The sequence below is a fragment of the Psittacula echo genome (genome assembly GCF_963264785.1).
Source record: "Psittacula echo genome assembly, chromosome: 2".
NCBI lineage: Eukaryota > Metazoa > Chordata > Aves > Psittaciformes > Psittacidae > Psittacula > Psittacula echo.
The window spans coordinates 28,382,753-28,409,703 of NC_137737.1; positions in this window are offsets into that span (position 1 = coordinate 28,382,753).

Consider the following 26,951-nt stretch of genomic DNA (forward strand, 5'->3'; position numbering starts at 1 on the left):
CTATTCGATTGTATGGACTACTGCGCACAGTACATGCAACCTCCTCCACCTCTGAGCCCTTACTCTTACAAACCAAAGCAGGCAGCTGCATCAGCCAGTGTGAGTTGGCAAAAGAACTGTAGTACTCTTTGAGAGGGTGTGCTCTCAGAGTTTGGTTCTGGATAAAGTTATATGGAAAGGACTATTAATCCTGGAAGTAAAAGGTTTTTACTGCTTCCCAAAAGTAAGAAAATACAAAACATAAAAAAAGCAATCCAGATACTCCTTTAAAAATCAGTTAATGGAATTTGCTCTTCCAGCCCTTATCCACTGAGCTACCTCAGTAACATAACAGACTTTGAAATTAGTGGCAGCTAAGTACCTTAGAATCCCATCAGTGGGAACGTTTTCAGCACCATAAAATACTGACTAGCTGTAAAGTGTTAATCAACTTTGAAACAAATCTCCATTTCAGCAGCTAGGCATGCAGAGCACCAGAGAAGCTGGTCCCACTTCCCCTGTGACACTGAGGACCCAGGCCAAGCGGAAGGGAGGCTATTTCCCCAGGAAGTTCTTTCAAAAAGTTTCTTTTCCTTGCTCACACTTCAGACACACTTATTCTCATGTATTCTTATGTGTCTGCATGTGTCTTCTTTCCATGCCTTTTTTCTTATGTTCTTCCTCTTTACTCTTTTAAGCCAAGTGCAGTGTTTATCTCTCCACCACAGCTTCTCCACTCTATCTAACCTGCTCTTCTCTACATTGCTTTCAAGTCACTGTGCCAGTGTCTTTATTCCTAAGCCTTCTCTACATGCAAATGCTGGTTTTGTTTCATTATTCACTTGATTGGTTTGGGAGTTTCTTACTATTACTGAAAGAACTCCACTATTAAATTCTTTGGGGTGCAGATCTGCACCCCAAAGACTGCTACTGCAGTCATTTGCTAGTGTCTCCCTGACAGAGAAATGAATGGTGCCTCCACAAGTCCACAGGTACTCCCAACCAGGTAACAGAACTCAAGCATTATTTGTCATCTATCACAGACTTCTTGGATGGTAATGGATTAATGGAGTGCTCACAGGCGTAACTTTTCCTGCATGTTTGGTAAGGGAGAGCAAGTAGACCTCTCAAGTGCATCCAAGGACACAGCAGGAAAGGAATACTTTAATACACCAATTTGGAAAGCTAAAACATTAATGAAGTCATAGACATATCATAGGAAAAAGGTGATGCAGTATTTCATATAGCAGTAGAAGAGAGAGTTCCTCTCTCTTCTTCCACTCGTTACAAATAGCTGAACAGAAAAACCAGAGCACTCTGTGGCTATTTCAGGATTTTCCTGTCTTAGCTTACGCTTGTGAATCTGTCCCCCCAAAAGAAAAAAAAAAAAAGAAAGAAATTTGAGGGCAATTGCTGAATGTTTCAGTATACAAAAAGGATATTCATCAGGAACCGAGGCAGCTTTTGAGCAATGTGAGTGCTTTCTGCACTGACAGCAACTACCGAAAGCTGAGTTGGGGACATCTAAATGAGCCATATTCACTTTAAGTCACTAAAGATATACTTCAAGGCTAGAGAACAGCTGCAAGCAACTTAGGGAAGCTGTGAAAGATACCTGATGTCTGTTTTCTTTATGCAGCTTAAAGTGTGCATGCATTGTGCACTGGCCTTTATTGCAGGGTTCTGCATCAAAATAGTACTGTTTCAAAATACAGAGTAGCTGTACTTTTTATACTGGTTTATGCTTTCAGAGCAGAGCTTTTGATATGCTTCTTCCTATTAATTACTTTCTCTAGAAATACAGTACTGGCATCACTATTGAGACAACTCCCTCTATCCTTAACAAGCTGGATTAAACACAAACAGCATATGGCCTGCATGCTCTAGCAAGACAAAGTATTGCCAATGCTGTTCCCAAGTCAAAGCTGGCCATTTCCTGAAGTGGCTAATGTATCTTTTTCACACCTTCTGATTTGCAAGTGTTGTGAGTCACACAGCACAGAGCATACACAGTAACTCATAGGTCTCCACAATCACAGAAAACATCTTTTCCCTCTACTAGACCCCAGATCAGTAATCCTTCGTGAATCTGCCACTCATGGCAGATCATTTTCTGTTACCCAATGTAGGAAGAATCGATACAGACAACATGAAACTTATATAAACAGACGGACATTCAACTTTGAAAAAAGCTATAAACTTCTGCACAGCACAGATGCAGCCTTAAACAGCAGTACTTCAAGGAAGCCACGCACAACCAGTTGTCTTCTACATCGCTCATGCCATGGCAACGTCCTGCAGCCAAGTACTGAGGGGCACAGAACCTGACTAATCCATAATCCAGAAACTTCAGAAGTGTCTGTGCCTGTAAACTGAGGATTTTTAAGAAACGAGAGTAACAAACAATAATTACTTGCATAATCTTACTTCTGTACTTCTTACTTCTGTCACTCCCAAGTGGCACCTTAAGAATCTAAGAGAAATCTGAAAATATGAAGATAATGAAAAGTGTGATTTTTGAGAAAAGGTTAAAAAAAAATGGATTTTTACGACCCAGTAAAAAGAAGACTGGGAAGAAACCCTAGCAAATACTATCGTAGAAGAATATCGAACAAGTGAGGGGGAGAATAGCACAGCAGCAGTCACTAGTCCTCATGCCTTCCCATCAGTTGTTAACTACTATCGGTAACAAAGGGCATTCTGGGTAGGAATACAGAAATAGCTCACTGTTTTGTTTTGGCAGAAACTGCCGAAGTGTTAAATCAGAAATTTTAAACTCAAAATATCCCATGTTTAATGAATGGGAGTTTTGTCAAACCCTGTTAGATCACCTTCCTTTCTGCCAAAATTCCCAGCCAAAGGCCAGGCCCTGCAGGAGACTCAACCCTGGAATATACATCAAGATTGAAATCAGCACCACACATCACAGCCCCAAGAACTGTAAACCTCACCAAAAATTAGGCACTAATCCAGGACCCCTGACAGCTGCTCAACTTTGTCATAACAAAGAAAACAAAACAAGAACAGTTATCTAGGTATTACCTGACTTCAAATCCCTCCCCTGCAGTGAGCATCAGTTCAATCTAATCATACAATCATAGAATAGTTAGGGTTGGAAAGGACCTTAAGATCATCTATTTCCAACCCCCCTGCCATGGGCAGGGACACCTCACGCTAAACCATGGCACCCAATGCTCAGTCCAACCTGGCCTTGAACACCGCCAGGGATGGAGCATTCACAACCTCCCTGGGAAACCCATTCCAGTGCCTCACCACCCTCTCAGTAAAGAATTTCTTCCTTATATCCAATCTAAACTTCCCCTGTTCAATTTTGAACCTGTTACCCCTTGTCCTGTCACTACAGTTCCTAATGAAGAGTCCCTCCCCAGCATCCTTATAGGCCCCCTCCAGATACTGGAAGGCTGCTATGAGGTCTCCACGCAGCCTTCTCTTCTCCAGGCTGAACAGCCCCAACTTTCTCAGCCTGTCTTCATACGGGAGGTGCTCCAGTCCCCTAATCATCCTCGTGGCCCTCCTCTGGACTTGTTCCAACAGTTCCATGTCCTTTTTATGTTGAGGACACCAGAACTGCACACAATACTCCAAGTGAGGTCTCACGAGAGCAGAGTAGAGGGGCAGGATCACCTCCTTCGACCTGCTGGTCACACTCCTCTTGATGCAGCCCAGGATACGGTTGGCTTTCTGGGCTGAGAGCGCACACTGAAGCCGGCTCATGTTCATTTTCTCATCAACCAATGCCCACAAGTCCTTCTCCTCAGGGCTGCTCTGAATCTCTTCTTTGCCCAACCTGTAGCTGTGCCTGGGATTGCTCCTACCCAGGTGTAGGACCTTGCACTTGGCATGGTTAAACTTCATAAGGTTGGCATCAGCCCACCTCACAAGCGTGTGGAGGTCCCTCTGGATGGCATCCCTTCCCTCCAGCGTATCTTTTGTGTTAATCTGTTTCAAGCCACATTGAAAAAATTCTCAGAATCTACAAACCCTGTGTATCTAAACTGCAATGTTTAACAGAAATAGATATAACTAGTAGAAATATAAAGAACAGGAACCTTATTTTTTAGGTATAAGCACAAATGGAAACAGGTCATCAAAGTGAACTGCATAACTCACTGTGGTGTTAGCTTTTAAAACCAACATTTGTCTGGTCTTCTTAGAGATGATCAATTTCTTACTGTTTTTCTCTTTTTCAGTGTGCCCTGAGTTCAGCAGAACTTGGATCCACCCTACAAGATGGACATTATTGCCTGAAGTAAACTCTGTGCCCCTGATTTAAATCATAACTTAAGGTCCCTTTAGACCTTCATTTGCTAAATGCTACAAAGCAGTACTTAATTTCTAGATTAAGATATTCCACACACTGTAACAATTCAGACTTCATAATGAAGTTTTGAAACTGAAGCTTCAAAATTAAGGTGCTACAAAAAGCAGTCCAGCTTTCTCTGAGCTACCTAATCTGCAAATTACCTGTTCTAAGTGTTTTAATTATCACCACAGAAACACTTGAGCCTGCAGAAACGCATCTGGGCCGCTGGAGACTAAATCAGGAGGCGGTGTGTGGGTCGTAAAAAATTAAAAGTTGGCAAACACATCTTTTTTTGGGTATTCAATACAATCAACGTTCATGCAGCATGAATGCAGAAATGAAAAGAAAGTTTTTATTCATGGTGTCATATTTAGCTTTCTGTATCATGTAACATTTTAGAAACAGATTGTTCAAAAAATATAGATATTATAAATTTATAGCAAATCTTAGTTTTATGATATTTCAACAAAGCATATTTCACATACTTCTAATGCTTTGTGCTGCATATATCTTAATTAAAATGAAGAATGCCTGGCAGTCAGATGCTGGAATACTTCAAAAGCAGTACACTGTATGACAGAGGATGCAACCTTGTTGGTGATTTCTGTCAGCTACAGAGCTGAAAAACAAAAATTTTCACTGAGCCTCTAAATTCTGTATGGACAGAATCATAGAATCATAGAATAGTTAGGGTTGGAAAGGACCTTAAGATCATCTAGTTCCAACCCCCTTACCATGGACAGGGACACCTCACACTAATCCATGCCACTCAAGGCCTCATACAACCTGGCCCTGAACACCGCCAAGGATGGAGCATTCACAACCTCCTTGGGCAACCCATTCCAGTGCCTCACCACCCTCACAGTAAAGAACTTCTTCCTTATGTCCAATCTAAACTTCCCCTGTCTCGTAACATTTGGAAAACAGACATGACTAGTAAAGTGAAGTGGTGTGAAGAAGTCCTTAGTATTTCCCCCTGGCTTTACCTAGGCGTCCTGGGTAGGTAATCCCACAATTCTGGATACTGACCAAGCTTCTCCTGCTCAAGGATCACTCATGACTGTTTCCTTCAAAGGTAGTACATGAGCTAAACACTCTTTTCTCTTCCATCTTCCTTCCTCACATTGCCAACACCACTGATCATGTGGCTATGTAGTAAACCACACTGAGGAACCAAACCAGGCTAAAACCAACCCTTTCTCTTTTTCTCTTGGGAACAGCTAAGCCTGGATCAGTTCCCAAATCTGTTTCATCCTGCAGCCAGAAAAATTAATGTACCTGCTATGATGGACCAGTCAGTGAGAAGAGTGAGAACCACAGGCAGGTAGTCACTAGAGCTGCTTACTCTGGCCCTGCCACTGAAAATGTCATTTCCCAAAACATAACCTCCCCTTGCTAGCTTTCCAAATCGCACAGCTCCCTGCTCACAGTCTCCCACCTGGTCCCCCACCCTAGAGGTAACTCTGTTCTGTCTTTTCCCCCCACTAACACAGACACAGAGCAATGAGTCTTGACACAGAATCATTTAGTAAGGGACTGAAGTGAAAAGGCTATCTAATGAGTAAAATAACTCAGGAGGGAAAGTGAGTTTGCAGAGGTGCAGGGAACCATGACCATCTTCCGCACTACTTGTGTTTTCAGATATAACGAATACTGCTAACAATGGCATCAGAAAAGGATTTTTTTTGTTGTTTATCTGGATACCACAAAAGCAATTCTCTAAATTGAAATGTGACGATTAGACAGAAATTAGGACACCTATTTCTGTATGAAGAAGAGGTTTTAGCCTTCTGGTACTTCATTTACTACTTTGTTTTTGACTCAAAGTTCTCTTAAACCCTTTCACAACACTGACAACATATATTTTAGAGTAACTATATATATGATCGTACATCAAAATATTCATCCACCCACAGCCTCTACTGCTGGAGCGGAGATGGTTACTGGACTGCAACATAACCTTTCACTGCATTTTAACATTAAAATAGCAGTAGAAATACAATTTTGGAGCACTTTCTATACTTAGTTTTTACTAACGTAAGGAAAATTATTTATAAAAAAGCAGAGCTAAGCAGAACAAGAAAGCAGGGGGAGTCAGCCTGCAGAGAGGAAGAGCAAGCTATTTCTCAAGGAGAACAAACATGCCTATTAAAGAAATTCAGAATCAAGATGACAGAAAAGGGAACCAAAAGTAGGAACTGGGAAAATGAACGAAAAGAAGGAACTGGGGAAATTAAGCCATCCCCTGTTCAGAAGGGTAACATCCTCTGCAAGTGTTAAAATCCTTGGAAATTGGTGGTAGGCACACAACAGACAAAATCCCCAACCACAGTACCATGCTACTAGAAGATATATTGCAAAATAGTAGATGGTAAGAGACAAATAACTCCAAAATACATCTGTGAGTATTTATTCACCACTTGGTATTACTGAGAAATAAAGTCTCTCAAAACAGTAAGTTAACTATTGCCTATAAAAGCAAATAAACATTTTCTTCTTCTGTCCAATGCTTTTTATGCACACAAGATGAGCCCAAAACACTCAATGGCCACAGGATGTAAACATTTCCTTAATGATCTTACAATTTGTAAGCAAATTAAACAACCAAACATCAGCACCTTCCCCTGTCGGGATTCAGCATTTGCTTTATAGCTCTGCAAATTAGCAAGAGCGTGGTCCCTTAAGATTCACAGAGTTGAGATCAATTTAATAGGTTACAGTGTTGTTGCAAGTAGATGTTGCTACACTGGAGACCCATTCATCACGTCATACAATGTAAGGAAATACTTAGGTGCATTGCTGCTAAAAACAAACCCTATCCAAAGAAGTTCCTCAGATAACATTTGAATAAAACATGCACAGTTTTTGCTTGTTCCACATCAGGTCTTTCAATAGACTTTCTGACAATAAGGTATAAAGGTAAAGCAATTTTAAAGAAATAAGTATTTTCTCCACTTGTCATTCACATTGTAAGAGTACAGGGAAATTTAGCATAGCATATAATATTTGAAACTTTCTACAGTATTTCAGATTTATTTTAATTGACAGAACAAGCCATTCATGAAGCAGATTGGCCTGTACCATTCATCTACAGAATAGCACTACTTTTTCAGTTTGCCTCTTGCTTCTTTTTTATTCTTTATTCTCTTTTCTTTAAGCATACTTATCTTCTATGTATACAGCATGTGTGAAAGTACATACACAACCTTTATGCATGTGGGCTAGACAAACTGTAAAATGAAAAAGCACATCTACCATTCTGTTGTAACCTACAACCTGACCTAAAATATTGATATTTACAATATATTATGGAAATATTCACAGGTCTTATACATAAGACACATAGATTGGTATTCAAATGAGGCAGCATCCTGGTATTACACAGTAGAAAAAGAGTGTTTTAAACTACTATCCACATTAAATGGGAATGTTTTAAGTTTCCTGCTTAGAAATTATTTTAAACTGTCCTAACCACTAGCCATGACTGAATATAGCAACCTGTGCCCTGAAGAAGAACAAGATTCTCAGAAGCAAAAAAGGCAAGAGCAGAATACCCCTATTCTAACATTAGTCACATCTCCATCAAGCTTTTGCCATTTTATCTATATGCCATAAATGCAAGCACTGCCTTCCACATGCTCACCACCACAGGAACAAGCTGCTCATGTCAGTGCCAATCCAATTAATTTTTCTATTGGAATACTAAGGATACTTCCACAACTACTGCAGTCTTTACAAGTGAAATAAGTACATCTTGATACACATTTATAAGCTCAATTTACAAATATGAAGTTGAATCACAGAATCATAGTTTGGGTTGGAAGGGACTTTTAAAGCTGCATGGAAGTACCCTTCTATCTTTTTATCTCAATAAGGTTCACCGTTATAAAAACAAACTCCAGGAGAAAGAAACATAAGCAATACAAAATGCAATGGGATAAAGTTATATTGGCCACATATGAATAAACGTGCATGCTTGAAAACAACTGGGAAGGGTGAATCCAGTTAATGTGGATGCAAAAAGAAAACACAGCCAATTTTATCTTCTAAAATATTTAATAATCAAGGTTAACTGCTCATAGAAGCAGGAGGCCTTTCCCACCACTCTATTCCTACCAGCCTATTACAGTGACCGTGAGGAAAGGAAGAATTTGAGGAAAGGAAAAATTTGAGTAATTGCCAAAAGGTGACAAAACACTGCACAAAATGCACCTCAGACTCCCTCGATCAGGGGGCAGAAGAGATGCCACAAGGAGACAACCATCCTCCTTTAGTCCACAGCATTTATTTTGAGCAGGATGCGAGACTTTAGTCAAATAAATCCTGCCTCTTTTCCACTGAGGAAAATTAAAGTGAGGATCCCCTGGGTGATGCTGCCCTTAAATTTTGCAATGCTGTACATGCCACAGAGGTGTTTTGACATGGTTGGTGAAGCAACACAGAGCTTTCACAAGCAAAATCTAATGACAAGGGATACAAAAGACAATATGTAAAGATATTTAGGCACCTAGCTCCTACTGAAGGCAATGCTTCTGAAGTGTCTAAATAACTTTACAGATAATCTGGTTGTATTTAATGTTTCTCCTTTATTGGATTTGGAAAGACAGCAAACATGAATGCATATTTACAATTTGTTCCTTCATAGCAGTAAGAGTGATGGATAAGGTTTTTTTGGGTTTTTTGTTGGTTTTTTTTTTTTTGTGAGAGACAATTTCATTTTTGGCTATTTACACAGACTGTATCTAATGCAAGATAAAAAACATTAGAAAGATACTAAATCAACTGGAGTATCTTGGAATTTGAACTGCTTGTTTAGGGAAGTACAAGACTATTTCATGTTAGTCACCACTGTGATAAAGATAAAACAAAGACATGCCTTTCTGCTGAATGCCTCATCATGCTTTGTGTTGGTAATTCACTGCATGCCCCAATTTGCACTGAAGGAAAAGAGGACAAGTATAAAATCCAGCTATGCTTGACTCCATTTACTGTAAAAGCAGTTATTGCTAATTTTCAACATGACAATCAACAATTCTTAAAAAATCCACTGTGAATTACATTTTTATGAGATAGGCATTGAGCAGATACAGCTCACTAACTATTACAGTGTTTTCCCTGATGCTTTTATAGGCTGTTTGCACAAAACCAAAGCAGTCTTAAATAAGCCACCTGTACCAACAGTACTAGAAATAGATACTTCAAATGTGGGTGAACAAAGTGTGAACCATATGGGACATTGCACAGATTTGAATTCAGGACTCACACTCCTCAAAAGAACTGAAGTCAAGCCGTGTTCCATAGGCAGCATTCTGTTTTCTTAGAAGTTTAAACATTGGGTACAGCTACTAACAGCACACTTTCTATCAGGTGAATTTGCACTAACTCAATTTGCAGGAATTGGATACAGCAGGCTCAGAGACCATTGTTAACTACGAATCCTTAAGGAAAGAAGCTCTGCAGAGTATGCCCAATGTAGGCAAATATGACTTTACAGCTAAAAAAAAAAAAAAAAAAAAAATCATCAGAATACCATTTGCAGTCTTTCTTTAAAGCAATTGTGCAAAGGCAGAAAATAAATTAATGACTAAATACAAATATCAAGATTTTAAATGTTTTAAAATGTCTACTCATGGCCAAACATGATTATTCATTTTTCTTCATCAACACTAAAAAAATGTTTTGAAAGGACTCTAGGATTATCCTGGCTTTAGAATTCAACAGAGATAAGGTATCCCCAAAACAGCCAAAGTGCCTGTATTGCCATTATCCTGTTTTATAAAGCAGTCATATCTTATGAAGCACAGCTGGCGTAACAGTTACTTGCCAAATCCATTTCAGCAACACAAAGAATTTTGTACATACCTACAGCGAAGTATGAGACAGAGACAGAATGCGTTTGATGTACTCTAGGTTACCCTGCTTTTGCAAGGGGGTTGGACCAGATGATCTTTTGAGGTCCCTTCCAACCCTTGGGATTCTGTGATTCTGTGATCTTGCCATATTTATACAAAATCACACAAGCTATTTTTAGATAAGCTATTTTTAGATCTTAACTATTCAGCTATTATTGTGTGATTTTGTACTAGCTAAGCTTTGATCAGTTCCAACACTATAATTTACATTATCTTTGTTTATCACCTCATGTCCACCCATACAGGATATGCTGCATACCAGCGTTTGTTATTCACATCTGTGACATTTTATAGCTGTTCTGGTTACGTCCCTCATGTCTTCGACTGCCTGAGGTTATTGGCAGGTCACCTGTATTCCCACACATACCAATACAGGACAGTGTAATGTAGGAGTGAGGTATAAATATAAACAAACTGACCTGGTGTTGTGGAGCTCATTGCTCTTGATGGAATGGTAACGTGCTGACACTGTAAACCGTGGCAGGTTCTTCAGATTTTGAGGTTCTTCCAGAAGTGGGGTGAATCTAAATAAAATAAAGAAGAAAAACAACTTTGAGTACATGTTAGCAGCATTATAAGATTATAATTAACATCAAACACAAGAACATACGAAATCTCTTACACTAGAGATTCTTTTACCCATTTTTGCTGTAAACTGAAAAGCCGATGACCACTGAAAACAAGACTAAATTTAAAAACCCCTCAAGCTTCAGGTAGTCCAGATTCAGATACAAATTTGCATTAAAAGCTATTTACAGTCACATAACAATACCAGAGTAAAGAATTAACTGATCCTTTCCCTTCCCACTAGGAATAAAGAATTATATGACTACTTTGAAAGACTTAAGGAAGAAATAGGTGGATTATATCCTTATGGCTAAACAGTGCCCAATTCATAGTTTTACTCCTAATGTAGACGTTTGCAGTCAGCACTGAAACATGAATGTGCAGAAACAGATCTGCATTCAACAGCCTCTCTGGAATAGCTACTACTTCCTTAATCTCCAGTGCTCACACAGTTCATGAATAGAACCTGTTGTAATAATTAGCACAGTTGAATGGATCTCCCATGACTACCTAATGGGATCTCTGACACCACCAAGATAGTTACTAATAGCGTGGGCTGCTCAAGAGTAAGGCAAGGAAGGTTCTGCAATTTGGCTGAATCCTTTCACAGTCCTTTGACATTCTCAGTTCAATGCAGAAGTAGAAGCAAAAATGTTGCTCTGATACTCCCATCTGCTGAAAGATTAAAGCTGCAGACAAAAGGCTTTCAGGGAACTAAAATATATTTTCATTCAAGCATGATATAAACAGCATCATGAGAGGAGAAGGTTGTAATGCATTACGACAACTGTGACTATCCTATTCAGCCACTGCTCCTGAAGCATCTAAGTAGTCAGATATTCTTAGTGCTGAATATTTTAGCAGCTTTTGACACTTTTTTTAAACCACCAACTGCACATTTAGTTTTAAGTGAGCTCAGCCAAATTTCAGATAGTAAATTACATTTTAACCAAGCATTATCATTTAAGTTTAGCACCATTATCATGTAAGAAAGGGAAATCACACATTTAAATAAGCAGTTTCTGCTTTTATGGCCACTAAAGTAGCCTGCTCAAACAGGCCTGATATTTGGACACATCCAGTACTTCCACAGGCAGTATCTATAAAATTAAAATTCATGTTATTACAATGAAAATCCTAATTAACTTTCCCTTGCCTATCTCATGCATCAAATTTCATCAAATATCAGATGGAACTGCTGTTAAATGGAACAGTCTCTATCATTAACCTAATCTAAAACCTCTGTTTAGTCACATCTTTATCACAACTGAGGCAGGTGAGTACCTTCCCCGTATAGCTCCAAGATTTGTCAACATAAGTACGGACAAGGCACAATTCAGGCTAGATGAGTTTTAAGATTTTATCTGATTTTAGAGAGCTCATTATTATCTTAGCAGCTACACAGACCATGAAGAACATTTTCCAGTGAATCCACTATCCATCCGTTCACTCAGTATCCAGCCTCAGATGTGACCATGCGGTATCTCACAGAAAGTAAAAAAATTTATATTAACGCTTAACTATGGGCATTACGACACTGAATTTTCAGTAGAGTTTTAAACTAAACATAATATAAAATTCTGGACATTAGGATTTGACAATATTCTAAGGAAAACAACTATGATCACCACAGCTAAAACTATAGTTTTGCCTAATTTCATTTCATGTAGATCTCCCATCTAAATAGATGTATGAAGCTAGTATATCCAGATGCAGTCAGTTCAGACTGTGCACAAATGGCTAAGCTTTCACCTCACAAATACATCTTCATTTTTTTCCCCAATAAAGATAATTGCAAGTAACTGGGATAGTTGAGGTGGGGAGAGAAGGAAGGGAAAGAGAGGGAGAGAGATCAGTGACCATGTATGGCATACTCCTGTCAGTGCATATACTGACATTCCATACTCCACCAAAACAATGGTCCCAGACATTCTAAACTACTGGGTTATCGATACCAGCTTTGCTGAAACTCTGTAGAAAGAAGTTACTTCTTAGCTCTTCCATGCTTTTCTGCAGCAAGGAACACTTAATCTTGGAGAAGGATCAGGTTAGGGAAGACTTTAGAAACTAGACATACACAAAACCATGTGACTTGATGGGATGGATGCTCCCATGAGCGCTGATAGAGCTGGACAGTATCACTACAAGGACACTCCCAGGTTACCTTTGAAAGGTTATGACCATCAAGGAAGGTTCACAAAAGCTGTAAAAAGGCAAATGTTACTCCTGTCTTCAGGAACAATAAAGAGAATAGAGACCTTCAAGCCACTCAGCCTCACCTCAGTTTGTAGGAAGGTGATGGAACAAATAATTCTGGAAACAATTTCCAAGCATGTGACGGACAGGAAGGTGATGGGATCCTGACAGCATACATTTACTAAGGAAAATCATGCCTGGCCAACCCGAGAGCCTTCTACAATGAAATGACTAGCAACACAGATGAAAGGAGATAAGGGAATGTTGTTTATCTTGTCTTTAGCAAGGCTTTCAGCACTGTCTCCATAACATCCTCACAGACAAGTTGTGAAATACAGACAGATAAGTGGACACTAGGGTAGCTGAAAAGGCTGAAAACTGTCTGAGCTGCCAGGCTTAAAGGCTTGTGATTTGCAGTCCAAAGGCCAGCTGGAGGCCAGTCACTTAGAGAGTACCCAGAGGTCAGTACTGGTGCCAATACCGTTTTTCACTGAGGATGTGGCTGATGGTAGAGAGCATACCCTCTGCAATTCGACAGATGATTCAAATTTGGGAGGAGTGGTTGACAGAGCAGATGGTTGTGCTTCCATTCAGAGGGACTTCAAGGAGATAATGGGTCTATTGAATGTATGTGGCAAGGTTTTGGGAGGCGAAGGGCGGAGAGCTGCAGAGGTGGCTTCTGTGGGAGAAGGTAAAGGGCTGCCATATGTCAGTCACAGCCAGTCCAGTCAGTCCTACAACAGCCCCATCACAGGACAAAGCTTATCAGCTCACGACCAAGCCTGTGGAGCATCTGTGAAAACATATTTAAGGGCAGAAGACAGTGGGGGGAGTGAGAGGGAAGGGAGGAGGAAGGGAAAGAAAAGTGATAAAGAACACCAAGGTAAGGGGAAAAGGAGGTGCTCCATATCAGAGCCACTAAGTAAACAGAAGGGCAGAAGACAGAGCGACACTGCCTCAGTGAGGCCCAGTGACAGAAAAAGAGGCAATGTGCACAAACTGAAACATGCAAAATTCCATTTAAACATTAGAAGGCAATTTTTCACAGTTGTTGAGTCCAAACGTTTCAGGAACATGCTGCCCAGCTATCTTGTGGAGTCTCCATCCTTGGAGGCTGTCCATCCTGGGCAACCTGCTGTAGTTGAACCAGCCTTAACTGAGGCATAGGCTAGGTATCTTTAGAGTTCCATTCCAACCTCAGCTACTCTGTGATTACTCAATATGGAAGTTAAGGATTTTTCCCTTTCATTCACCATGGCACTGAATATTCATTGATGTTAAACCTACTGAGAATAACTCCTGTATAAGAAAGCATTCTGCTGGGATCCCCACAAAAAGTTTTCTGTTAAGGAATTCTGTAAATTCAGATGCACTGGTAGTCTTATATTTTATGAAGTGAGGATTGGCAGCCTGCCTGACAGTCTATTTCCATGTGTTTCTCGTAAATGCAAAGCTTTCACTAAGCTGAATGTTGCTGTTCAGGTTTAGTTTTAACAATTCCTTGCAAATATGGTACAAGGCTCATATTGTCAAAGCTCACATACAGAACCATGAAAAATTCCACATCATCATATACATAATTATATTCACAACACAGACACTGTCATCACATTCAAATACACTTCTCTTGATAAGCTGACATGCTTCATTTGATTCCTTTTACTGAAGCAATGTCATAGTGTAAATCAGACACTATGAATTGCAGTGCCACATGTTTTTTAATGTTAGCAATGAACTAAAGGAAAAAAGCATAGCATTGGCCACAGTACATTATAATTTCATGTGGGGTACTACGGTCCTTGGGAGATGCATTTGTACTTCACCTCCACTCACAAAAACCACCACACAGTATCGGATCAGTCAAGTGAGAAGAGAAGGCTTGTAAGAGTCTTCCAGTAACTAAAAGGGGCCTACAAGAAAGCTGGAGAGGGACTTTTTACCAGGTCATGAAGTGATAGGACAAGGGAAATGGTTTTAAACTGGCAGAGGGTAGATTTATATTATATATTACAAAGAAATTCTTCGCTATGAGGGTGGTGAGACACTGGCACAGGCTGCCCAGAGAAACTGTGGATGCCCCATCCCTGGCAGTGCTTCAAGGCCAGGTTGGATGGGGCTTGCAGCAACCCGGTGTAGTGGAAGGTGTCCCTGCCCATGGCAGGGGGTTGGAACTAGGGGTGAGACTTAAGGTCCTTTCCAACCCAAACCATTCTCTGATTCATTCTATGATTCTAAGTCTTGAAGATACTAAGGTACAGCAAGTGGCTCCAGGATTTAGTACAGACTACTTACACTTTCCCAAAGCATTCCATTTTAGCTGGATAATTCATCCTTTACTTGTTAACAACTTGGGCATATTCGGCTATAGCGTAATATACAGCAAATCAACTTCTACCTTCAGATTTGTCACTGGAGGTGATGCCACACATCAGTGACTTGCATTCGCTCACCCAGGAACAATGAACCTTCTTTTTCTTCAAAGGAAATTTAATGGTTCATGTGCTCCAAGGCTTGATGCATCTTTGAAACTGCTGCAGAAGAACAGTGCAAAATGGAATGTAGGTCTTCATGCCCACTGGCCACCATAAACCTTATGTTTTCCATAGGTACAACATTTTTAAACACAAGTAACATTTCAGGTTAATACCACTCCTTTAAACTGTCATCCCCCACTGTGCTGTCCCAAGACTCACAAGATATTCCATAACTACCTTTTTTCTATCTTGCACCTATACTTCAAAATTCTTTTGGGAACTGGGTTTCTGAAACAGGATGCAATGAATACAGATGCACAGAATTCAGATTAAAGACATAGCTCTATTCCCCTCTCCCCCAAGATTAATTTTTCACAAGAACTATTGAAATGAATCCTTAGACACACATTTTTCAAAACTACATTCTGGAGGTACCTTCCAGATCTTTCTCTTCCAGAAGAGATTTTTTTACCCAGCTCCAAAATATGTCTATTGTAAAGGGGTTTAGAAAATCATTGTGAAAGTTTTTGTGGATTAAAATATGGTGGTATGATACACTTCATTAAATTCTGAACATGACAGGTTGGCACCCTTAATAACACATCTAGTTAATTCTCTGTTGTATGTATTGTTTTAAAAGAGCTCTCAAGTTATTTATTAATAAAATTGTTGCTGGAATTCAGATCAAAAGGCTGGGGGCCATTCAGCTCAAGTATCACAAGAAAGCAACAGTAATCACTTTTCACAATTTGCATGTCAAAAATTAAGCATCTAAAATACCTGTCGGAATTGGTATGAATTCTGCTGTTCCAAGAGCAGTTTAGCAAAAAAGCACAATTAAAAGAAATGTGAAAGGCTTAAAAAAACCCTAAAAAATACACAAAACAACAACAATTGTTCTCTACAGGACATGAAAAAATGCAATGGTTAAAAAAGAATGCATCTTTCCAACGAAAAATACACAAAAAATCCTTGAATAGTTATTTGTACCGTATAAAATAAAAATCAGATGGGGAAAAAAACAAAATCAAGCTATAGAACTTCAAAAATAATAAATGCATGACAACATGAAGACAAGAAAACAAATGACAGTGAACCTTCACGAAAGTGAATTTCACCCACATAAGCCAAACCCAGAGTGCCAAATCCAACCCTTCTAACCTTATATGAACCTCCAAAATTTGATTAGGAAGTGAGCTGACAGGTGAATTATATCTCCCAAGTAACAAGCCATAGGACAAGAGAAAATGGGCAGGGGAGGCTTAGATGGGATATTAGGGCAAATTTCTTCACCAGAAGGCTTGTCAAGCATTGGAACAGGCTGCTCAGGGAAGTGGTTGAGTCACCATCCCTGGAGTGTTTATTAGACATGTAGATGTGGCACTGAGAGACATGGTTTAGTGGTGGACTTGAAAGTGCTCATTAACAGTTGGACCGGATGGATCTTACAGGTCTTTTCTAACCTAAACGATTCTATGTCTCTACAAAAAGGGGAAAAAATAAGATCATGTGTGCTGAGAAATGTTTGCATGAATTCTAGACATGAAGGAATTAAAGACATCAGCCCACACAGCGCCAATGGCTATATGCTCTTTTGTTCCACTTTTATTGTATTTGGTTTACAAACATAAAGTAAAAATAAGCTGAACTAAAGCCAGGACATTATGCAGCATAATGCTATTATGCAATGACCTTTATATGCAAGTATGGTGCAGATTTGCTAGCAGCATTGTCAAAATCCATTCCAATAGATATCGGGGTATATAACTGCTTTCAGCGTGAATTTAGTGGTTCCACAGCAAAGCCTTCAGTATCCAGAGCTCAGTGCAGGATTGAGTACTTTGCAACAGGTATTCAGCTATCTTATTCTTAATTAGTTATCTACTTAAAACTTTTTGAAGTCTGTAGCAATTTTGCAGTAAGTTTCTTCAAAAGTTCAGTATTCCTCTAGCAGCAACTTTTGAACTGTCACACATGTTGTGAGCATACTGCTCACACTGTTATAAGTGGGAAGGCTCAGTTTTCTTTCCATAAGACAAATCCTCCTTTCTGAAGCTCTCTTAAGCAAGAGAGCCATATAGACATTTGGCCAATCCGTTTTACACTCACCATCTACTACAGAGATGAAGCAAACAAGATTTCTAAAAAGCAACATGAGACGACGCATTCCAGCAAAGATGAGTCTTAGGCCTTAATCATCAGGATTAAATAATATGCTCCTAAGCAGCTGGCTGGACTTCTGCTATGCCAATTACAACAAATTGGCACAAGCTTCTACTGCATTTCCCAGCAAAGCCAGCTGGAATATAATCTAGCTAAAACCTACCTTTTTTTTCCAGCCTCATCAGGTTTTTGAACTTGTTCACCATGCAGCTACAGAAATAAGTCTGCTGCAGCTTAAGCGGTCCTGTTTCCTCCTCCACACCAGCTCCTTGGCTCACCAAGAGAAGTGTACATCAGGCTATGCCCCATAACGTTGAGCTGCATCAAGTACTACCAGGGACTACAGCAAACCTCTCCAGGTGAGGTACTGGCCTGTATGATGCCTTCATAGCAGAAATAGCAAACATGAGATAGGCTAGCCTCTTTGTGTCCACATTTTGATTTTATTATTATTATGGCAGATTTTAATCAGTGTTGCTTAAAACCATTTTGGAAACAAAAAAGAACTTCTGCTAGGGAAAAAAATGAATCATAAAATTAGTAGGTCACTGAAGCACAAATTTGACTTCTATCACTTCCACCACTTGAAGCATTGTAATACATAACTACTGTTAAGACCGTATCACTAATCAACATATGCAGCCACCTTCACAGTATCACAGTATGTTAGAGATTGGAAGGGACCTCAAAAGATCATCCAGTCCAATCCCCCTGCCGGAGCAGGAACACCTAGATGAGGTTACACAGGAATGTGGCCAGGCGGGTTTTGAATGTCTCCAGAGAAGGAGACTCCATGACCCCCCTGGGCAGCCTGTTCCAGTGTTCTGTCACCCTCACTGAAAAGAAGTTTCTTCTCAAGTTTAAGTGGAACCTCTTGTGTTCCAGTTTATACCCATTACCCCTTGTCCTATCATTGTTTGCCACTGAAAAGAGCCTGGCTCCATCCTCGTGACACTCCTCCTTTATATATTTATATACACTAATAAGGTCCCCCCGCAGTCTCCTCTTCTCCAAACTATAGAGACCCAGCTCCCTCAGCCTTTCCTCATAAGGGAGATGCTCCACTCCCTTAATCATCTTTGTCGCCCTGCGCTGGACTCTCTCCAGCAGGTCCCTGACCTTTTTGAACTGAGGGGCCCAGAACTGGACACAATATTCCAGATGCGGTCTCACCAGGGCAGAGTAGAGGGGGAGGAGAAGCTCTCTCGACCTACTGACCACCCCCCTTCTAATACACCCCAGGATGCCATTGGCCTTCTTGGCTACAAGGGCACAGTGTTGGCTCATGGTCATCCTGCCATCCACTAGGACCCCCAGGTCCCTCTCCCCTACACTACTCTCTAACAGATCATTCCCCAACCTATACTGGAACCTGGGGTTGTTCCTGCCCAGATGCAGGACTCTACACTTTCCCTTGTTATATTTCATCAAGTTATTCCCTGCCCAACTCTCCAGCCTGTCCAGGTCCCGCTGGATGGCAGCACAGCCTTCTGGCATGTCAGCCACTCCTCCCAGCTTAGTGTCATCAGCAAACTTGCTGACAGTACACTCAATTCCCTCATCTAAATCATTGATGAATATATTAAATAATACTGGTCCCAATACTGACCCTTGAGGCACTCCACTAGATACAGGCCTCCAACTAGACTCCGCCCCATAGACTACAACTCTCTGGCTTCTCTCCTTCAGCCAGTTCGCAGTCCACCTCACTACCTGATCATCCAGGCCACACTTCCTCAGTTTAGCTATGAGGATGCTGTGGGAGACTGTGTCAAATGCTTTGCTGAAGTCAAGGTAGACCACATCCACCACTCTGCCATCATCCATCCACAATGTTATTTCCTCATAAAAGGCTATGAGGTTGGTCAAGCATGACTTCCCCTTGGTAAAGCCATGTTGACTGCCCCTCATAACTCTCTTATCCTTGACACGCCTTAAGATGGCATCAAGGATAAGGTGTTCCATCACTTTCCCAGGGATGGAGGTGAGGCTGACCGGTCTAGAGTTACCCGGGTCCTCCTTCTTGCCCTTTTTGAAGACTGGAGTGACATTTGCTTTCCTCCAGTCCTCAGGCACCTCTCCCGTTTCCCAAGACTTGGTAAAGATGATGGAGAGTGGTCTAGCAATGACTTCCGCCAGTTCCCTCAGCACCCGCGGGTGCATCCCATCTGGACCCATGGATTTATGGATGTCCAGATTGCTCAACTGGTCTCTAACCCATTCCTCATCGACTAAGGCAAACTGCTCCAGTGACCTGACTTCATCTGAAGTCACAGGGGTACAGGCCTCTTCAGGACTGCCTCCGGCAGAGCAGACTGAGACAAAGAAGGCATTCAATAACTCTGCCATCTCTGTATCTTCTGTCACCAGAGCACCCATCCCATTCATCAGTGGGCCTACCTTGTCTCTGGTGTTAGTTTTATCTGCCATGTATTAGAAAAAGCTCTTTCTGCTGTCCTTGACCCCTCTTGCCAGATTTAATTCTAAGGAGGCCTTAGTCATCCTAGCTGCCTTCCTACATCCTCTAGCAGCAGCCTTATATTCCTCCCAAGTGGCCAGCCCCTCCTTCCATGACCTGTAAACTCTCCTCTTCCACTTGAGCATACCCAGCAGTTCCTTATTTAGCCACACAGGTCTCCTGGCCCTCTTCCTTCACTTCCTATGTGTCAGGATGCTCTGCTCTTGAGCTCGGAATAAGCAATCCTTGAATGTCAACCAACTATCTTGGGCCCCTTTACCTTCAAGCAGCCTTGTCCATGGGATTTCCCCAAGCAAGTGCTTGAAAAGACCAAAGTTTGCCCTGCTAAAGTCCAGGGTTGCAATTCTACTTGCTATTGTACTGGTCCTACCACACAAGATCCTGAATTCCACCATCTCGTGGTCGCTGCAACCAAGGCAGCCCTCAACCTTTACTGCTTCGACCAGCCCCTCCTTGTTAGTGAGGATGAGATCCAGCAGCGCTCCTCTCCTGGTTGGCTCATCCACCATTTGCATGAGGAAGTTATCATCCATACACTGGAGGAACCTCCTGGACTGTGGCTGGGTTGCTGAGTAGTCCTTCCAGCAAACATCAGGGAAGTTAAAATCCCCCACGACAACCATGGCCTGTGACTGTGAGGCCGCTCTCAGCTGCCTGTAGAAGGCCTCGTCAACTTCCTCACCCTGATCTGGTGGCCTGTAACAGACACTCACAACAGTATCACCCCTGCCAGCCTGCCCCTTAATTCTCACCCACAGACTCTCAACTCGCTCGTCCCCTGTCCCTGGACAGAACTCAGTACATTGCAGCTGCTCTCGCACATAAAGAGCAACCCCACCACCCTGCCTGGCTGGCCTGTCTTTCCTGAAAAGGACATAGCCCTCCATGACTATATTCCAGTCATGCGAGCTGTCCCACCACGTCTCTGTAATTGCCACCAGATCATAATCTCCTGACTTAACACAGGTCTCCAACTCCTCCTGCTTATTTCCCATGCTGCACACATTGGTGTATAGGCATTTCAAGGAGGGAGCTGAGCTCACCAATTTCACCCTAGGATTATAGGAGGCCTCCCAGTCTTCATCAATTCTAGAGTGCTGCCCCACTGGGGCAAGCCCAGTTACAACCCCATCCCCCTTCGAATCTAGTTTAAAGCTCTCCAAATGAGCCCTGCTAATTCATGCCCCAGCATCCTTTTGCCTCTGTGAGTTAAACCTTTCCCACGTGCCATCATCCGGACTGGAGCCTTATAAAACCAGCTGTTACCAAAGAACCCAAAGCCCTGCCTAAAGCACCAGTCTCGTAGCCAATTGTTTACGGACTGAATTTTCCCATTCAGTCCCACATCATCACCGGAAGATGGAAGAACTGAGGAGAAGATCACTTGAGCCCCAGACTCTTTCACCATCCGCCCCAAGGCCCTGTAGTCTTTCTTCATCCCCCTCAGACTGCGGGAAGCAGCTTCCCCCCCACCTGTCTGGAAGACCAGCAGCGGGTAGTAGTCTGTCGGGTGCACCAGGCTGGGGAGCGCCCTGGTGATATCCCTGATCCGGGCTCCAGGCAGACTACACACTTCCCTATGATGAGGGTCAACTCTGCATATCGGGCCCTCTGTTCCTCTCAGAAGGGAATCGCCTACCACAATGACCTTTCTTTCTTTCTTATCAGAGGCAGTCTTAAGGTGCGAAGTTGACCGCCTTTTCCTATGTGACCCTGTAGTCTGGCCTTGCACCACATCCTCACTTACCTCTCCATCAAGATCCAGGGCCTCAAACCTATTACTGAGGGGCACCTGGGGAAGCAGGGCAGGAAGGGAGGAAGGTTGCCCACGGTTCCGAACTGGAACTTGCTTCCAGCCCTCATCGTCTTTTTGGTCCCTTACCTCTGCGCGACAGCTACAGAGCAGGGGCTGTCTCGGGCCATCCCCCTCTGTCTGAGAGGACAGGGGGTCCATCCCCTTTTGGGAGGTATCTCCCTGGAACCGTTCCGGCTGGCATGCCAGGGAGTTACTCCACCAGTCGATCTCCCTTTCACACTCCCTGATGGTCCTCAGCGTCTCGACCTCCTCTTTAAGTTCTGCCACCAATCTGAGCAGATCTTCTACCTGCTCACACCTCACGCAGGAGGAATGCTGGCCTCCCTCCCTCGGCAGCAGCAGGCTCTGGCACTCCCTGCAGCCAGAGACCTGAACAGCCACGGTTTGGGGCAGGGTCTCTGTCTGAGTTGCTACAGTCTCCTTACTGCAAGCTCTCCTTCTGGAGGCGACCATATTGGTCTTCAGAGAGGAAGAGTTCTCTCCTGCATTCCCACAGTCGTGCCAATGGGCTCAGCTGGAGCTAGGGAAATATAATGGTCTTCCCAGATTCTTCACAAAGCCTGATGAAAGAAGGATGGAACTATCAGAAGTTAATGCTTCTCTACACCCTAAGAGTAGCTCACAAGGGAAGATACTAGTTCTAAACTGAAGTGTAGTGGCTAGCAATGAAAAAAATACCAGAGACCTGAAGAAATCCAGTTAAACATTAGGAAAGAAAGAAACAAACAAAACCCCTTTTCACTGGAACAGGTTGCCCAGAGTGGCTGTGTAGTTTTCATCCTTGGAGATGTTCAAAACTCAAGTGTACATGGCCTTGACCAGCCTACTCTAGCTGACTGTGCTTTGTGCATGGGGATTGACTTAAACAATCTCTAGAGATGCTCTCCAGCCTCAGCCATTCTGCTCCAAGACACACAAAGAATAAATAGCCCTTGTAGGTAGTAAGAAAGTGGGTATAGTCCTCTCCCCACATATAACGGCATGGAGGAACTTCCACCAGATAAGCATAACTGAAGGAAAGCATCTGTCTCTTATGAATTTTTCTTTTTCCTCAAAAAGCTGGGCAAAGTGAGTCAGTACGAGAAATTTTAGAGTCCACATTATTTTGAAGGAAATCTCAAATTCTAAGTTTCTTTCATGTTGCTTCTCCTACCCACCACTACCAAAATTAATTATCCAGGCTCCTGGAAAGGAAGCCTCAGACAGAACTTAGGCACCTAACTTAGAAATGCTTTCTAAATTCTTAAACTTGCCCTTGAAAAATTTTAAGCAGACTTCTGTGGAGAGCAAAGGCAAATTTAAATGACAGCAGGAGTACAGAGGGTTACATGAGCACTGCAAGCTCTGCAGTACTGACCTAAACTATCTTACTTCAGGGAATACTGAGGAAGGCAAAACTTCTTTAACTGATAATTTATTATCAATCATCAGCAAGGAATAAGGAAAAATGATGGACTATTTATTCTATGTATGCATACACATTGAATAAAAAACCATCACTCCAACATAGATTCTTACTAAATGGTCTCACACAAGAAGAACAAAGCAAGCACATAAATTTTTACCATTCATGTCATTAAAATATGACTTTTCCCATGGGTTCAGGTAACCCAACCTGATTCAGAGCACTAAAACTAGAAACATTCTTTCAAAGGAACAAGAAATAGACAGCAAATCGAGCACTTGTGAAACCTTTTGAGCCTATAATATGTAGCTCACAGTATTTCAGCTTTGCTTTATAGCTGTCTTTTCATCAGTTAAAAACTAAACTTCTCTCAAGCACTCCTTTTTTCTCAAACTGAACCACATTTCAAATGCTATTGAACCTTGCCACACAGTATGCTAAGTAACACATAGCTACTGATAGAGAACTTTAGACAGACAGTAACACAGTTTTCACCTATTCTATATGTATAGTATCTTTTCAAGTAAAGGACAGCATATCAACTAATTTACTATGTTTTAACCTGAGATGCGCAGCACCTGAAAACTTACAACAGGGCAATTTCATAATTAGAACACATCAGAACATCAAAGCTTCATATAAAAATGAACTCTTGTGTTTCTGCAATATCATAATTAAAAAACCAGAATGCATCTCATAAAACAACAAGAAATATCAGCCACCCTATGGGAGTCTCTGTGTCCTAGACTCTACAGGAAGAGACTACTTGACTACTTATCTAGAAGAGAAAGCCTCTGAAGGGAATCTCAGATTGCTGGCCTGAGTTCTGAATTACACTCTGAAGTAATCGGTCTTGCTTTCCTTTTTAGCTCTTAAAGAAAGCATGAGGGTATGTGCTCCTTAAGTAAAAAATAAAAAATAAATAAAATAAATTAAGGGAGCAGCTTCACGTATAAACTTCCTCAGACATTATAAAATTATTATTTGAAACGACCAAAACTTTACTTTCAATATACTTGTTTGGATTAATTTCACTGAGACATACTGCAATAAAGTTTTTCAGGTTTTAAGACAAAAGAACATTCTCTCTTCCACAGAAATCTTCCTCAATATCTAATAATTAAACACTCTGATGTAATTATAAAGATAAATATAAATACTTGGGAATATCACCACTGCTTTCAAAAAGACTAGAGTTAAGTTACAGCTAAATACCCTTGAAAACCCCAAATTCATGTTAATTGTGTTTATGTACAGGTATTAGCACAGATAATCATACTAACCAGAACTTGATTTGCAAACAGTTCGTATTTTTAGAGCACATGTATAAGTATGTCTGTGTAAGCTCTGCTTTGACACCTGGTTTGAATGAATCGAGACAAACCTCAAGGTTTTCTGCTCTCCAGCCCTTCCAGAGGCTACAAAGCTGTCCATGGTTTCTCCAGAACCACTGTTGCTACTACCTAGATGTCCCACCCAGGATTCAAACCACTTAGTAAGGCATTCAGTACTCTGCTACTTAATGGACTTCTAAAAGTTATTAAAACCTTCCTCAAATGTCAAGAGATGGAAAAAAGCTCTCACACCATGCTCAGTGTTCTTGAATTAGTACATTCACACGGACTGTAGAACACAGGTCTCAAACACGACCTTCTGATGCCTCATGTGCACTGCCTTCCCACCTAAAGAAATAATATTCAACACTGGATGCATTTATTCAGTGACACATGCTTATTCAAGAAGCTATACAAGTGTTACCTCATTTACATTTAAATTATTGTCTTCTTCTATACTTCTATGTATTTCTGATTTTGAGAAGGTCCAAGCAATGGTAGAAGATATTATTTTAGGGGAAAAAAAAAAATTAAAAATTGGTTTCTGAATTTTATTGTTTATTTGCCTTAAAACATTAACCTGAGAAATGAATATTTCAGAAAGAAAGCAGAGAACTTCAAATCCACAGGTATATTTGCATCTTTGGTAACCATGACTTCCACAAGACAGAAAATTTTCCAGAAAAATAAACATGGCACAGGAGTAAGGCATGCAAAATACAAACTCATGGCAACTGCAGTTTAGAGTCCCAAGAATACAAATTAAAACAAGCATCTACAAATAGATAAAACACAAGTGAAGAACCATACCAATCACCTACAGAAATCTACTTCCATCACTGCACACAGAGATTCCAGGAAAGTACAAGACCATCTTGCCTTTATGTAGCACCTAAAGGATTTCCTCCCGCAAGGAACTTGAAATCTGTGCCAGCAAAATAGGTACAGGAGGACAACAGGGTTTAGCATAGGCACCAAGCACAATGATGAGTGGTGACTGACACATTTACATTAAGAAAGGTTTCTATAAAATGAAAAAGTCAAACTGATGAGAGAATCAGCACAGGAGAGAGGATATGGGTTGTCAGCAAGCTCAGCCAGAAGGCAACTGCTATGCCAAATGCTTTCATAGTTGTGATACATGAAACAATCTCAAACATGACCTTCTGATGTCTGGTGTACTACCTCCACACCTAAGGAAATAGTATCCAAGCTTGTGATACGTTAGATGTATGGATACATCATGGAAACATGATCTATCAAAGATACCTCACAGACAATATGAAATGTTGCCTATGTTACTTCATGCACTAAAAAACAGCTGAGATGACAGAAAATTTTCCATTTAAACCTACAACGGGGAACTGGGTTTATCTGCTTAGCAGCAAAAGAATTTTTGTTGGGTTTATCATGAGGAATCCTTCAGCTTTTGTTGCTTAATTAACAGACAAGTATTTTTCTGTTTATTGAAAACAAGTTTCAGTCAAATTTTCCTGAGGAAAAGCAAATGGATGGGAGGGAACATATAACCTGAGATCCTGTGTATAAACTTGCCTTTAAAAAAAAAAAATTAAAAAAGAAAAATAAAAAAAAAAAGCCCACATGTATTTGCTGTTATTTCATCAAAGCTTAACCAATTTTCTTTGTGCTAGCCTCTACGCATACTAGGCTTCAATTTTGGCTTTTCAATTTCTAAAGAACTATTACTACAGAGTCTTTAATTGTTTAGGCAGTTATTTGCATTGTTTGACAAGTGAGAAATTTCATAGAGATTGTATTACAAGAAAAATAAACCTTTCACTAAAGCTGATGATATGAATAACATTTACACTGAATGCCTTTTGACAGTGGATTTCTTTACAGTACAACTTCACTTGTCTTCACAAGACAAGCTTAGGATTAAAACTGACATTTGTTAAGAGTATGGTTCAGCAGGGACTAAATCATACATGCAAGCTTGATTAATACTTCGGCATTTTCAGCAGTGGGATACAAACCAAGAAAACAGACTTTCTGCATCAGGCAGTTAAACCTGATTGCAGGTATAAATCTGAAAAATATTTTCATGTGAGATTAGTTTTTTGCCATTTCACTAATGTCACTGGGGGGGAGAAATCAAAGTTTAAATTTGATTTGCAAGTTAGCAGTAGTAGCATAACATCCTCCTTCATACAGGAACTTTCCAGCCACAATACGAGAGACTTACTAATGCACTTGGCTGATGAATTCAACTCATAAAGCAGAACTTAAGAGAAAATTCTGAGCTCTTCTGCAAGTACATATTGTCATTTAGCAATAGTAC